General features: G+C 36.8%; 1 pseudogene; it reads left to right on the forward strand.

The window, feature by feature from the left end:
• Positions 1–2,299: 2,299 nt before the first annotated feature.
• On the forward strand, positions 2,300–15,174 carry LOC107145720 (annotated as a pseudogene).
• Positions 15,175–17,085: the final 1,911 nt, after the last annotated feature.

Consider the following 17,085-nt stretch of genomic DNA (forward strand, 5'->3'; position numbering starts at 1 on the left):
TCTGTGTGTGTCAGAATTGTGGAAAATCTGAAAATCATTAATCCCAGAGGGTAATGAATGAGAAGTATTAAGTATGGAGAGGTATGTGGAGGCCAGTTTTCATAATGCCTTCTAGTCCATGAAAAAGTGTTTAAGGTTCAAGTGGAAAGTCATTTAAAGAAGTGATGTAATTAAATTTAGGATTTGATAAGATCTCTCTAGCAGCTATACATAGAAGGCACAAAACAGTGGAATCAAGAAGCATTCCACATGTTCATCTTTAGGGTAACCTTGAGGTTGTTTCTATCTTTGTACCTGTTCCTTTATCAAATCATCAGATAATAGCCTTTGTCCTTGTATTTGCATAACGGGTATCTTGTGAAAGGAAGTTGGATGATGTCAGTGGTTGCCCTGAGAAAGATAACACACAAAGGGGAGATTGTTATTTCTGCTACAGACACCACACTTTCCAACCTGCCAATTATCTCTCACAGATCAGTTTGTGAACAAGGGCTGATTAGTACATTGACTTCCCAGAAGGAGAGAGATAACAGGAATGGTGAGTCACTTGAGATTGCTTTGACACCAATCATTTCCCACTGGCCATGCTAACTCAGAATGAAAATGAATAGCAACAGAGAGATGTATTCAGCTATGGTCCTTTTCTATCAATTAAGCTTCCTGAATAAACCATAAAGGCATCTATTTCCTTGCAGCTCAAAAGATGCTCATCACCTTACTGCTGTGTTGCTCTTTTTCTGCTTATGTATTTTAGAGATAGACATGACCATAGTTGACACCCATGCCTGCAGGCGTGAAACACAATGAGTACTACAGATCTGGCCGGAATGACACCACAAGCTGTAGGCCACACACAAATCACGTGTTACACATTTCTAGATCTGAGTAGCCAAGACCACAGATTTCCACTATGTTTCACAGAGTATGGTGATTCCTTCCTGAACAAATATATTAAGGTTTTTATTTTGCTTTCTCAAAGTATTTTAAAAAATAAAAATTATAGGCTACAGTGATAGTTAAAATAATGCTGATACACACACACACATATATAAAATATATGAAATATATATATTAAATCATGGTTGCCTTTCAAACTGCAGAGATTTATTTAAAAATATATGGTACCTAAGAGCAGCTAAGGAAGGAATTTTTAAAGTAAGCAAAAATCAGAACCTGAAGATACTGTTGAGATGCATTGGAAGTTATCTGGATGGAGAGCAAGGTTGTTGGGGAGGATCAAATACCACTACCATAAAAGGATAGGAGGCTTTAATTCTAAGAATGTCCTTGAAAATGTGAGGAAACATAGATCCAAAAGTAATGTTGGAAGGTTTGGCTTTTGATTGAGCCAAGTTTACTTCATCCATTAACACAGCAGTGAAGGCAAAACTGAAAATAGAGCTTCATTGGATTGACATATGGATAATGAAGAAAATGGAATTTTTATAAATCTGTCCACCTTAACTGAATTACGAAGCAAAACCATCAACTATAAGTCAATGTGGAAGAGTGTCAGAGGTTTGAGGCAAAACAGGCTGGGAATAAATTGACATGCAGGGATTTAAACTATTTCCTGGAGTGCTGCAGTCTCCACTTTCCTAACCTCACTTCACTGGGTCATCATCTTTCATAGAACTGTGGTCCTTAATAAGAATCTTTCAGGCTTTAGGGAGATGACCACACATTCTTATACCAATGTTTTCCAGTTGTAAATACAGTGAAGTTAAAACTATTATGAAATTAGAATATCATTTAGTATTTTAATCTACTATGTATATTCTGTATGTTTTCCTGCGCAGTCACTAACTCCTTTTAAATGAACTTTGTAATAAAACTATAATGACAAAAAGCCCATCAGTGTTTCCTGGAGAAGAGGGACAAAGAAACTTCAAAGGACACAAGGGAAATTGGGGGGGGGTGATTGACATGCTAATTATGTTGATGTGATCCTCTCTCCCTGGTGTATATTTAAGTCAGAACTTATCAAATCATACACTTTAAGCATGTGCACTATATTGCCAATGATTATATATTTAAAAAGCAATAAATTAAAGAGGTTTTACCATGTGGCCTAATTCTTGTACTTTTTGTGAATTTCATATGCTGTAAGAATCCACATATGTATATTTAAAGATATTGACATGCTGTAATATAAAAGATTCTTTTCATTGAGGGTAAGGTTTATAGTACAAAATTTTCCTTATCCTTGAAAAACAATAAATTATTGTATCAGGCTATACAATTGAAGAAGCCTGAAGGAACTTTCAAACACTGGTTCAGAAAAGGATTTGAAGTAGTAATGTTCAAATTCATTGATACTCCAGTCCAAGATGACACTTGGTATAAGGACTATGAGTGGGTAAGTGTGCTACCTGAGACTGATGTAAGGGAAATTACATGAGAACATGATGCTTATCTTCCAAATTATTTTGTTCCTTCAGCAAATCAACTACCTAGGCATCAGAATTGTTCTTGTGCATAAAGCTGAACCTCTGTGTACTTTTTTTTTAAACCCACTGGAAAAGAAGATGATTGTTTCAAACCACAATACATTTAGGAAGTATCACTCCTAAGTTAGAATATCTGTATTTTAAAAGGTATTCTATACAAAGCTCAGATGTTCATTGATTCAAGCTATTTTTCCAAAAATATGCTTGTCTCTCTTATACTAGGCACTTATAACATATATAAATATATGTTATAATAAGTAATGTAAAATAAACATTCTTGTCAGGCATGGTGGCACATGCCTACAATCCCAGAGACTCTAGCGGTAGAGACAGGAGGATTGCAAGTTCAAAGTACCTTAGCAATACCCTGTCTCAAAATAAAAAATAAAATGGTCTGGAATGTGGCTCAGTGGTAAAGTGCCCTTGGGTTCAATCCCTGGTACCTTAAATCAATAAATAGTAAAATAAACATTCTATTACTAAGAACGTTTTCTTTCATGAAATTGAACAGATTTTTCAAACATTAATTCTATTCCTACTTTTTGTGTGATATGCTTTCTACTTGCAAATTATTTTACCTGTCTGATACCTAATTGACTGATGGTGTTCATTTTAGGCAAATTAAAGTGTATGTCATGGGTAGAAAATTTATTTTGTTTATGAACTAACACATCTGCGGTAAACACTAAAAATATTTTTACAGAGATTCAAATTATATTTTGTGTACTTAATTAAGGAAAACCTGAAAATTACTCAAGTTAGCTCCTCTACACTGCCTTGTGGTATTCCTCCTTTGGTCCACACATTTAAAACTTATCATTTACATTCCCAGTGAATCTGATACAAATAACATCTGCTACATACCAAATTTATCTGATTATTTCCTTTAAGCTCTTAATACAGGATATGCATTTTATTCATACTTATATGCTCTTGTAAGATCAGTTCTTAGCACTTGGTAAATACTGACTGTTCAAGGAGGGAAGAAGGGCAGGAAATGCCAATAGAGTAGGAGTTACATCAGCAAGCAAAGATTAAAAAACAACTCCATGGCCTCATAGAGTTTACTTCTTAACTGGTTTTACACCTTTATAGGATATATTCTATCTATATGTACATATACATATATTTGAATAAATAAGAGACCTGCTTGACTGAACTAGAAGACAGGCATAGCCTAATCTTGTATTCCCTAGTTCATACTTTAAATTATTAAAAGTTATCATTTGATTATTAATAATATTAACTACTCTTTAAGATGTATGGAACCACTTGACTTTTTCAAATGTTCTTATATTACATGTTCACATTGACTTACTTCTAATATAAACAAAAATCCAAATGTCAATACACTAATCAATAACCCATAGTTGACTGTTATTTTTCCCTCAGGAGAATTATATTCAGAAATAAAATTGCTTTCAGAAATAAAAATATGCACCACTTAAAATAATCTCAACTTCCTAAACAAAGTAATTGTAATAAGAGTTACAAAGTACTCTTTACTTTATTGTAAAACTGTTGTATGTTTAATTGAAAAGCTGAATATTTTGTGTCAGGAATCACTTAGTCGAATGCCAAAAGCATAGCATACATTTCGTACTACAGTTACTTCTTAAGCAGTTTAAGAGCATTATGATGGATGAAATTGCATACTCTCAGCATGTGTCCTTATTTATTTTAAGGAGAACGCATTTAAAATAAGATTGCACACTTGTCTTCCATAAAAATGTTATACTACCACATTTACATAGTAGATTTATGAAAAGGAGAACCAACAGAAATCCTACTCTTCTCCTCTAGATATGAATTTTAAATGGTACTAACTAATATTTAAAAGATTTTTCAGTGTCATCTTTCATTACTGCTGTTAATATGTCATGATCTTTCTATTAGTCTGAGGAAATGCTAAAAAGGGCTGGGGTTAGCAAAATCTATTTGTAAGAGATTTTTGTAGCACTTTTCATCGATGCAGAAGAAAAACGCACAGATATTATATTTTTTAAAGATGTTCCTAATATCCAGTGTGTTAACTTCAGAATGAATGTTGTAAAAATCTTATTGTTGGTTAATATAAATTTATTTAATGTCTTTACTGATAACACAAAGAAAAGTACTGCTGTTGTTTTTCAAAATTAGAAAACAGAATGGCAAAATGGTCTAAAACACATTTTTAATTTCATATTTTTCTTAATTTAAAAATTTATCTTGCTAGTTCTTGTGAAAGGTATCATCTAAAGTTTTCTAAAAGTAGTCTTAAGTGATATACTAGTTTATAAACTTCACACACATCCTGAAACCATACAGCTTTAAGTAGGTGGTGTTTAAGTGAAAAATGTCTTTCTCTCTCCCTCTCACTCTTTCTCACACACGCACACACACACATACACACACACACAAAAAAAAAACAGAAAATAAATAGTACTAGTAATGACAATTTTATTTCCTTAAATACATCTTACAATTTGCTCAGGATTTAGTTAGAATATTTCTAATTATTTTTTTTTGTACAGCATCCTAGTTTTATAGTTAAGGACAAAATATATATATATTTTTTATGAATATATATATATATGAAATACATATATATATATATATATATTATGAATATGTATATATATATATGTATACATATATATTATATATATTTAAATAAATAAATATATATAATATGAATATGTATATATGTATACATATATATTTATATATATTTCTATAAATAAATATATATTATGAATGTTTTAAGCCATAAGTTATTTAGACATGTTTACTTAATTTACAAATGTTGTAATCCCTAGGTTTTCTTTCCTGTGGTTGATTTCTAATTTAATTTTATATTCTTTTGAGAATATATTTTGTATTATTTTAATCCTGTGGTGTGCCACCCGTGTAGCTACTTGAGTGGTCTTTTACTCAGTACTGAGCCGTGAGGGACTTAGATATCCCCTTAGGAATGATCCTGACATTCCTGTGTGTAGACTGTCCAAGGCCCCAAGGCATGAGATCTCTGCCCTCAGTCTACCATGGGACAGCTCATGTAGCTCTGGAATTAGGCATAACCCATTGGGTTTGGACACCCCAACTCCTGCATTATTTGGAGAAAAACATTCTTTAGAAAACTTTCGAAGTTCCCTTGTATAAATAAACCAAACACGGGATTGCTCACTCTTTCCAGTCTGGAAGCTGGACCTCTGATGTCATACAACAGTCCCACCCTCACTTTTCAAAATTATTTCCTGTGTAGTGTGGTTTCCTCACTGTCTTGTCTTTGCTTTGCTTTATTTTGCAACCAGCCTGCATCATCTGGAGGAAACCCAAATTCCATTGCCCTTGCAGGATATGGGCGAGATAATACTTTTAAATTTGTTGATTATTTTAATTGACAATGAAAATTACATATATGCTTATGCTATGTTCTAGTGGGTTTGAAATATGTAGTATTGAGGAATGACTAAATGAAGGTAATTGATATATCCATCACCTCACAACTTAGTGTTTTGTTTTTTTGGGTTTTTTGTTTTGTTTTTTGGTAGGTGAGAACATTTTTTTAACTTCATGTAATTTTAAATATATAATATATTGTTCATTATGCTATGTAATAGATCTCCAAAACATTTAAATTTTGAAAATTCATGAAATTTCTACTTTTTATCAACAGCTCTCCAGTCTTCCTTCCTCCTTCCTCTCATCAAAATACCTGGTAAACACCATTCTACTCTTTTGTATTAGCATAACTATTAAAATTCCACATATGTCATAGTTTGTTTTGTGCTACTATAATAGAATACACAAGACTGGGTAGTTTATGAAGAACTGAGATTTATTTCTTATAGTTTCCCAGATGGAGGGACCAGTATATACCGAAGGCCTTTTTTTGGAAGACAGAAAGGAAAAAGGACATACAGAGAAGAGAAAGGAAGACCAAAATTCATTCTTTTACTCTGGAGTCATTGGACAACTATTATGATATTTGTCATTAATCCATTCATGAGGGAAAATCCTCTTGAGTTAATCATTCCTACCTCTCAATATTGTTGCACTGGGGATTTACTAACACATGAACTTTGGGTAGGACACGTTCAAACCACAGTATTCCTCTCCTGACTCTGCAAATTGGTGTACTTCTTTTTTTTAAATGTAATTTTATATACATGCCAGCAAAATGCATTACAATTCTTATTACATATTTAGAACACATTTTTCATATATCTGGTTGTATACATAGTATATTCACACCAAATCGTGTCTTCATACATGTACTTTGGATAGTAATGATCATCACATTCCACCATCATTAATTATCCTATGCCTCCTCCCTTTCCCTCCAACTCCTCTTCCCTATCTAGAGTTTGTCTATTCCTCCCATGCTTCCACTCCTTATCCCACTATGAATCAGCCTCCTTATATCAGAGAAAACATTCAGCACTTCATTTTTTGGGATTGGCTAACTTCACTTAACATTATCTTCTCTAACTCCATCAATATTGAGAGGTAGGAATGATTAGCTCAAGGGGATTTTCCCTCATGAATGGATTAATGCAACTGCCATGATTTTATTGCTAAATAATATTCCATTGGGTATATATGCCACATTTTTTTATCTATTTATCTATTGAAGGGAATCTAGGTTGGTTCCACAGTTTAGCTTTTGTGAATTGTGCTGCTATATATATTGATGTGGCTGTGTCCCTGTAGTATGCTGTTTTTAAGTCCTTTGGGTATAGACCAAGGAGAGGGATAGCTTGGTCCAATGGTGGTTTCATTCTCAATTTTCCAAGAAATCTCCATACTGTTTTCCATCTTGGCTGCAACAATGTGCAGTCCCACCATCAGTGTATGAATATACCTTTCCCCGATGTCCTTGCCAACACTTATTGTTGTTTGTCTTCATACTAGCTGCTATTCTGACTGGAGTGAGATGATATCTTAGAGTGGGTTTAATTTGCTTTTCTCTAATTGGTAGTGATGATGAACATTTTTTCATGTATTTGTTAATTGGTTGTATACCATCTTCTGAGAAGTATCTGTTCAGGTCCTTGGCTCATTTATTGATTTGGTTATTTGTTTTGTTGGTGCTTAGATTTTTGAATTCTTTATATAACCTATAGATTAGTGCTCTATCCGATGTAGGAGGAGTAAAGATTTGCTCCCAAGATGTAGGCGCTCTATTAACCTCACAGATTGTTTCTTTTGCTGAGAAGAAACTTTTTAGTTTGAATCCATCCCATTTATTGATTCTTGATTTTAATTCTTGTGCCACAGTAGTCTTATTAAGGAAATTGGGGCCTAATCTCACATGATGGAGATTAGGGCCTACTTTTTCTTCTATTAGATGCAGAGTCTCTGGTTTAATTCCTAGTTCTGTAATCCCCTTTGAGGGATTTGAGTTAAGTTTTGTGCATGGTAAGAGATAGGGGTTTAATTTCATTTTGTTGCATATGAATTTCTATTTTTCCCAGCACCATTTGTTGAAGAGGTTATCTTTTCTCCAATGCATGTTTTTGGTGCCTTTGTCTAATGTAAGATAATTGTAGTTTTGTGGGTAGTCTCTGTGTCATCCATTGTGTACCATTGGTCTACCAATCTGTTTTGGTGCCAATACCATGCTGTTTTTGTTACTATTGCTCTGTAGTATAGTTTAAGGTTTGGTATAATGATAACACCTGCTTCACTATAGCAGAAGAAAGAGGTGAGAGATCTATATAATGAAAATTACAGAACCCTAAATAAAGAAATCAAAGAAGACCTTAGAAGATGGAAAAATCTACCTTGCTCTTGGATAGACAGAATTAATATCATCAAAGTGACCATACTTCCAAAAAGCACTATACAGATTTAATGCAATTGTGATCAAAATTCTAATGACATTCCTCATAGAAATAGAAAAAAAAACTACCATGAAATTCATCTGGTGTACTTCTTATACACTAAATGTATTCATTGTATTCAAAATTTAGACATTTGGTCTTGATTCATTCTAGTCCCAACTAAAAAATTCAAAGTCTGGAGTCTCATCAGAATCAGATATTGGTGAGAATTGAGGCAAGGTTCATCCCAAAGCAAATTCCTCTCTAGCCAAGTCCATGGAATGTACAAGTCTCATGCTTCTGAAGTGCAGCAGTGGAATGGCTATGAGATAGGCATTCTTATTACAAAAGGAAAAAGGAGGCAACTCCTCCCAAATGAGTTCTAAACCCCACAGTAAAAACAACATTAAGTCGTAAAGAGGTAGGGCAGTCTTTTTTGACTCTATGTCCCATATTCTAGGCACAACAGTGTGGGAAGACTGGGCACCCAAGGTCATGGGCAGTCCCAGAATGTTAGCTTTACTGGGTTCTGCCCTCCTAGCAGCTCCCACAAGTTGGTCTCATGGCTGCCACTGACCCAGGCTGGAGTTAAATACAGGTTAACTCACAGTTCTGAGGTCTCAAGTGCTATGCCACCCCAAGGTTCCACTGAGAATTTATCTAGTGGGAACTCTACCAGTGACTTTACTCTTCTGGCTCCACTGCACATTGGTTATCCCAGTGGGGGCTCTTTGTGGTGGCTCTCCTTGTGTGATAAGTATTTTCCCAGGTGTCCAGGCTATTAGATACATCACTTGAAATCTAGATAAAGCCCATCATGTCCCCATTACCTACACAATCTGTGTACTTACAGAGCCAACACCAAGTTGGCATCATCTAGGCTTACAGTTTATGCTGTTGTGTGACAGCACAATCTTCATAGCTGGGGCAGCCAAGAAACGGTAGGCTGGAATGTGGTGAGCAAAGTCCTGAGACAGCCTGAGCAGCAGAAGCCAAGTTCACAGAAATGCCTTCTGCAAACCTGGATTTCTAGGTCTTAGTTTGCCTTATTCCTACATCTCTGAAATGCCTTTTGAGTCATTCTCCAATTGTCTTGATAAACAGCATCTGGCTTCCTTCTGTGTATATGGCCTCTTTACCAAATGGTTGCTTGGGCACAATCTTTGAATTTTCTCTGAAACATGCTTTTTTATTCCCTGGAAGACCATGCTGAGAGTTTTCCAAATCATTCTACTGTGCTTCCCACTTAATTATAAATATCAAGTTTAAAATATTTTTCTTTTTACTCATCTTCTGAAAGCAGTAAAAGTGAGTCATTCAGTACCTTGAATACTTTCCTGCATGGATATTTCTTCAATAAGACATTTTTATGCATCACTGGTACCTGCCTTCCCAAAGTCCATGAGCACAACTCTGCCAGATTCTTTCAACCATTTAACAATCATGAAATTTACTGCAGTTCCCAGTAACTTTTTCTTCACTTCCATCTGAGACCTGTCAAAGTGGCCTTTACCACCCATTTTACCAGCATTCTAATTGTACCTATTATAATGCTTAATTTGAATTGTCAACTTGATTGGTTTAAGAGATGCCAATGATTAAGAGGCTTCTGGGTTTGTCAATGAGGGTGTGCCTAGGGATGATTGTCATGTGGGTTAGCCAACTGAAATGGAGACCCTCCCTAAGCATGGGCAGCACTATCAAATAGGATGATGGCTTCAATGGAAAAAAAGTTAGAAGAACAAAGATGCAGCAGCAGATGCAAGCTTGATTCTTCTTGAACAGGTTCTCACTTCTTTGCTCTTCCAATGTGGACTCTCTAGTGATTGTCCAGGGAATTTCCAGAAACATTCAGTCTCAGATCAACCATTGATCCCTCTTGTTCTGAGGCTTTAGCCTCTTGGAATGGGCAGATGTTGGTTCTTCCAACTCTCCAGCTTACAGACAGCCATTGTGAACTATCCAGCTACTGGTTTCATATGTCAACTTAATAAGTCCCCTTTTTTTAATTATACTTTCTGTTGATTCTGTTCCTCTAGAGAACCTTGACTAATACAGAAATTGGTACCAGGAGTGGCTCTGGAGAAACAAAATGTAAGGATGAATTTCCTTAGTTGGTTTTGTGGGTTCTGGAGTTGGCAGTCTAAACTGATTAGACCTAAAGTCTCTCCTACTAACACTATGAAGAGTGTTGATAATTCATAGTGTGAACTGTTTAAAGAGATTCATAAAATAAATGCATTTGATGCCCCAATTCCCCACTTGTAAAAAGCAAGATCTTTAATGCCTTTATACACGATAACTTTGAACAGTTCTGGAAAACTAATAAATATGATGATGTCAGTTAGTTGCTTGTTGCTTCACTGCACAAAGTAACAAAGGAGAATGATGAGCACAAAAATTCTGCTTCTCAGCTACAGATGTACATAAGTGATCTGAAAGCTGATAAGTGTGCTCTGAAGGAGATTCTTCTCTCTTGGAGTCATAGGGCTGAGGTTGCTAAAAACCAAACACAAACCCTTATCCTGCAATTTGCTGAATTAAGAAGAAAGTTTAATTCAACCTAGGAAGGTATCTGTGGTTAAAGTGAGGGCTCTGCTTGGAAAAAAAAATGGGATTCTGCAAGTTGGGATGGTGATGTATGGGAGGAACCTGAAGAGGCTGGGATCATTGAACTCCCATTGAACTCCCATATTCTGATAAGTTTATTTTGCAGAAGTTGAGTCCCTGTCCTTAGCTGTGACTGAGGCATCCCTTTCCCCAGTGTCTGTGGCATTGGCTCCCCACCCTCCCTGGATGAAACTAATCCTTTTTTGCTTATGGAAACAGTAAAAACCTTCTGTGATTCAGTTGCTCATAATAAAAATGTTGATACTCCTCAAGACCCACCCTCACCACTCACTTTTGCCTCCAGGCCTATAATTATATCCAAATATAAGCAGGCCCCTAGAGGTGAGGTACAGAGTGTGACCCATAAGTAGGTATGTTAGACTCCAAAGGAATTTGTTGAGTTTTCTAATTCATACAAATAGAGGTCTGGGGAACACTTGTGGAAATAAATTTTAAGGGTGTAGGATAATGGTGAAAGAAACAGATCAGATTGAATTTATTGATATTGGCCCATTAAGCATAGATTCTAGATTTAATGTAATAGCTCACAGTGTTAAAAAAAAAGATATTAATAGTTTGTTTGGCTGGTTGACTGAAGTATGGGTCCAAAGATGGCCTACTATAAATGAACTGAAAATGCCTGACATCCCTTGGTTTACTATTAATGGGGAAATTCAGAGGCTCAGAGAGACTGGAATGCTGGAGTGGATCTGTTATAAACGACCTTCTCCTTCATATTTGCAGGGTCCAGAAGGTGTGCACTTCACCAAAATTAAGAAACAAATCTGAGGGGAGTACCTGCATCCTTGAAGAGCTCTATTGTTTTTCTTTGTATGCCAGATCTTACTGTGAGAGCAACGGTCAATCAATTGGAAGACTTAAATGTGATGAGGATGATTAAATCTCAGGGCAGAAGAGACCAAATGATAGCTCTCAATTACCAAAGACTGAGTGGTCATAGTTACTATAATGAACAGTAAAGGGGAAGAAATGGACACAATGTTCTGACTTGTGTTGATCTCTGGCATTGACTAATTAATCATGTTTTTTTCTAGAAGCCAAATAGATGGGAAACCCACCAAATTACTTGACATATATAAGTATAAAAATTACTTGACATATATAAGTATAAAAATTCCACGGCAAATGTACAAAAGTCTGCCCCAGATCATAATGCCAGAGAATCATGGGCCCTCAACCACTTTCCAGATTTGAATCAATTTACAGATATGGAACCCATTGCATGAGGAGAGGCCAGGTCCTCTTGAAGAAGGACCCTGAGATACTATTAAAACTCTTTACTGTTAATCTTTCTCCCATTCTTCCCCCAAAGGACCTAGGATCTTTTACCAGGGTAACTGTTCATTGGGGAAAAGGAAATAATGAATAGACCATTCAGGAACCATTAGACATAGGCTCTGAATGGACATTTATTCCAGGAGACCCAAACTATCACTGAGGCCCTTCAGTAAAATTACTGACTTATGGAGGTCAGGTGATCAATAGGGTATGGGCTAAGTTCCAACTCACAGTGGGTCCCGCAGGCCCCTGAACTCACTCAGTGGTTATTTCCCCAGTCCCAGAATGTATAATTGGGATATACTTAGTACTTGGCAAAACTTGGTTCTCTAACCTGTGGAGTGAAGGCTATTATGGTGAGAAAAGCTAAATGGAAGCCTCTGGCATTGCCTATACCTGGGAAAATAGTGAATCAAAAGCAGTACTGCATTCACGGAAGGATTGCAGAGATTAGTGCCACCATCAAGGACTTGAAGGATGCAGGGGTAGTGATTCCCACATCACAATTTAACTCCCTTTTGGCCTTTGGAGAAGAGAGATGGGTCTTGGAGAATGACAGTTGATTATTATAAGCTTAATCAGCTGGTAACTCCAATTGTAGCTGATGTACCAGATATGGTTTATTTGCTTGAGTAGATTAATACATCTCCTTGTACGTAGTATATGGCTATTGATTTGGAAAATGTTTTTTCCTCCATCCCAGTGCATAAGGACCACCAGAAACAATTTACCTTTAACTGGCAAGGCCAGAAATATACCTTTACTGTTCTTCCTCAGGGGTATGTCAACTGTCTCGGGGGTATGTCAACTGTTCAGCACTGTGTCACAGCTGAGTTTGCAAAGACTTTGATTGCATTTCTCTTCCACACTGATCTATTATATCCATGACATTATGTGTATTGGACCAACTGAGCAGGAGGTAGCAACCACTTTGAACTTGCTAGTGGAGCATTTGCATATCAGAGGATGGGAAATAAATACCACTAAAATTCAAGGGACTTCAATAAAATTTCTAGGAATCCAGTGGTGTGGAACCTGCTGAGGTATTCCTTCAAAGGTGAAGAATAAGGTGTTGCATCTGGCCTCTTCACTTCAGAAAGAAGTACAACACCTGGTGGGCCTACTTGGATTTTAGAGGCAGCACATTCCTCACCTGGTTGTGTTACTTGAGCCCATATACCAAATGACTAGAAAAGCTTCTTGTTTTGAGTGGAGTCAAAAGAGGAGAAGGCTCTGCAACAGATGCAGGCTGCTGGGCAGGCTGCTCTGCCACTTGAGCCATCTAACCCAGCAGACCTAATGGTTTTTGAAGTGTCAATGGCAGATATAGAAACTGTCCAGAGCCTTGGGCAGGCCCTGATTGGTGAATCAGAGAAGGCAAGTGGGATTTTGGTGCAAGGCCCTGGGTCAACTGCTCTTCCTTTAAGAAACGCATCTTGGTCTGCTATTGGGCCTTAGTGAAAATTGAATGCTTAACCAAGGGCCTCCAGGTTACTGTGTGACTGGAGCTGCTTATTATAAACTGGGTGTTATCTTCCCACCAAGCCATAAACCTGGACTTGTGCAGCAACATTATCGAGTGGAAGTGGTACATATGTGATCAAGCATGGACCTGAAGGTACAAGTAGGTTGCATGAAGAAGTGGTCCAATTGCCCATGGTTCCTACTCCTGCTGCAGTACTTTCTGCTCCTCAGCATGAACCTATGGCTTCAAGGGGTGTACCTTATGATCAATTAACAGAGAAGGAGAAGACTAGGCCTGGTTCAGGGATGGTTCTGCACAATATGCAGGTACCACCCAGAAGTGAACAGCTGAAGCACTGCTGGCCCTTTCTAGAACAACCCTGAAGGAGAGTGGTGAAGGAAAATCTTCACAATGGGAAGAATTTGGGGCAATACATTAGGTTGTGCATTTTGCCTAGAAGGAAAAATGGCCAGATGTGCAACTGTACACGAATTCATGGTCCATAGCCAACAGTTTGGCTAGCTGGTGAGGGAACTGGAAAAAAAACATAATTGGAGAATTGGCAACAAGAATATTTGGGGAAGATGCATGTAGATAGACATCTCCAAATGGACAAAGGATGTAAAGATATTTGTGTTTCATGTAAACGCCCACCACATGGTGACTTTAGCAGAGGAGGATATTAATAATCAGGTAGATAGAATAACCCCATCTGTGGATAGAAGTCAACCTCTTCCCCATCCATCTCTGTCATTGCCCAACAGGTTCGTGTAAAAGTAAAAAGGTCTTGGTGGCAAGGATGAAGATTATGCATGGGTTCAGCAGCATGGACTTTCACTCACCAAGGCTGACCTGACTATAGCCACTGCTGAGTCTCCAATTTGCCAGCAGCAGAGATCAACATTAAGCCCCCAATATGGCATCATTCTCTGGGGAGATCAGCCAGCAACCCAGTGGCAGTTTGATTATATTGGATGACTTACATCAATGGAAGGAGCAGCAGTTTATGCTTACTAGAATAGACACTTATTCTGGTATGGATTTACTTTCCCTGCACACAGTGCTTCAGCCAAAAATCAACTGTGGACTTACAGAATGCCTTATCCACCATCATAGTGTTCTGCACAGCATTGCGTCAGACCAAGGAATTCACTTCACAGCCAAAGAAGTGAGGCAATAGTCTCATGTTCAGGGGATTCAGTGGTCTTACCATGTTCCCCATTATCCTGAAGCAGCTGGTTTCATAGAATGTTAGAATGGACTCTTGAAGATGCAGTTACAGTACCAGCTAGGTGGCAAGACATTCCAGGGTTTGGGCAAGGTTCTTCAGAAGGATGTTTGTACTCTGAATCAGCATCCACCATATGGTCCTATTGCTAGAATTCATGGTTCTAGGAACCAAAGGGTGAAGACAGGAATGGTACCACTCACCGTTACCCCTAGTAACCCACTAGGACAGTTTTTCTTCTGTTTCTACAATTTTATGTTCTGCAGGCCTAGAAATCTTAATCCCAGAAGGAGGAATGCTTCTGACTGGAGATAACAATAATTTTATTAAACTGGAAGTTAAGGCTTCCCCCTGGTCACTTTGGGCTCTTCATGCCTCTGAGTCAAGATGCTAATAAAGGAGTTATAGTGATGGCAGGGATCGTTGATCCAGATTACCAAGGGTGATGGAGGTAAGAAAGGATATTCCTGGAGTGCAGGTGATCCCTTAGGGAGTCTCTTGGTATTAACCCGTTCTGTTATTAAGGCCAATGGGAAACTACGACAACCCAATCCTGGCAAGACAACAAATGTCTCAAACCCTTCAGGAATGAAGGTGTGAGTCTCCACTCCAGGTAAAGAGCCAAGACCTGCTGAGGTGCATGTTGAAGGTAGAGGAAATACAAAATAGGTAGTAGAAGGAGGTAGTCATAAATACCAACTATGGCCATGTGACCAGTTACAGAAACAAGGATTGTAATTGCCATTGATAATTCTTCCCTATTCCATTAAGAATATGTGTGGGCATACTTACAGATGCATTAAGAGGAAATGTGTGTTACTCTCCTGTTATTCGTCACATAATGTAATGTTAATTGACTTAATATCAGTAATGATTTTGTTTTTTCTTTTATTTTGGGGAAAGAACTAGTGCATTCGGTTGTAGGAAGGATAGTTATGTTAATTGAAATTATGACCTTGTTACTGTGTTTATTTGGAGATTAAGTATGATGTAAAGAGTGATATTTGGATATCAAGTTGACAAGGGTTATAATGGTTTATTTGAATTTTCAACTTGATTGGAACAAGAGATGGCAATGATATGTTGATAGGTTCTGGATGTGTAAATGAAGGTGTGTCTAGGAATGATTGGCATGTGGGATAGCCAAGTAAAATGGAGACCCTCCATAAGCATGGGCAGCACTATCCAAATTTATAATAACAAACTTACTTTGTCATGAGTTATTCACCTCTTAATAGTCCCACCCTTAGACACTGATATGTTGAGTAATAAGTTTTCAATACTGAAACTTAGTAGAATGCATTCAATCTGTTGCAACATGTGAGATCATGCAATAATTGTCTTTGTATGCCTGGCTCATGTCATTTAGAAAAAATATCATTCATGTTTACCCATTATTTGAAAATTGTAGGATTTCTTCATGTTTTAAGACTGACTAGTAATACATTTTGTATATATACCATATTCTCTTAATTCATTCTTCTATTGAGGGACACTTAGTATAACTCTGTTTCTTCTTTATTGGACTAATGTTGCAACAAACACAGATATCTCTTCAAAATATTGATTTTATTTTTTAGATATGTGATTTCTGAATAAAACGGTAGTCTATTTTTAATCCTTTGAGAATCTATATACTGTTTTCCATTATGTTTATTCTAATTTACATTCCCACTAACAAAGAAAAGATTTTTTTTGTTTCCACATTAACACTAAAGCTGGTTATATCCTTAAAAAAAAAAAACCTTATGTACACTAAAGAAATTGCTAACATGGTAAAGGAACAGCCTACAGAATAGGGGAAAATATAGTCTCTATATATGTGATAAAGTGGTTGATGGACAAGATATATAAGAAAATCAAACAGCTCATTAGCAAAATAAATAAATAAATAAATAAATAAATAAATAAACCTGATTACAAATTGCACAAGGGATCAGAAAGTAAATTTCTCCAGATAAGACAAATATATATCTAACAAGTATATGAAGAATTCTGTCACAAATCATTAGGAAAACATTAATAAAAACCATGCTGAGAATGGTTTTATGGCCTATCACATCGCCATCCTTGATGTTCTGGCTAACGATATGTACAAGACAGCAAGTTTTCTCTGGTTGTAGAGAGTGGTGACAGAGAATGAGAGAGCAGTATCTGAGATTGGGGTCTCTGATGACTTCATGGCTGTGACATGCTCTATGCCTGGGAAAGTTTCTGTACAAAGGT

The sequence above is a fragment of the Marmota marmota genome, unplaced genomic scaffold, assembly GCF_001458135.2.
Source record: "Marmota marmota marmota unplaced genomic scaffold, marMar, whole genome shotgun sequence".
Lineage (NCBI taxonomy): Eukaryota > Metazoa > Chordata > Mammalia > Rodentia > Sciuridae > Marmota > Marmota marmota.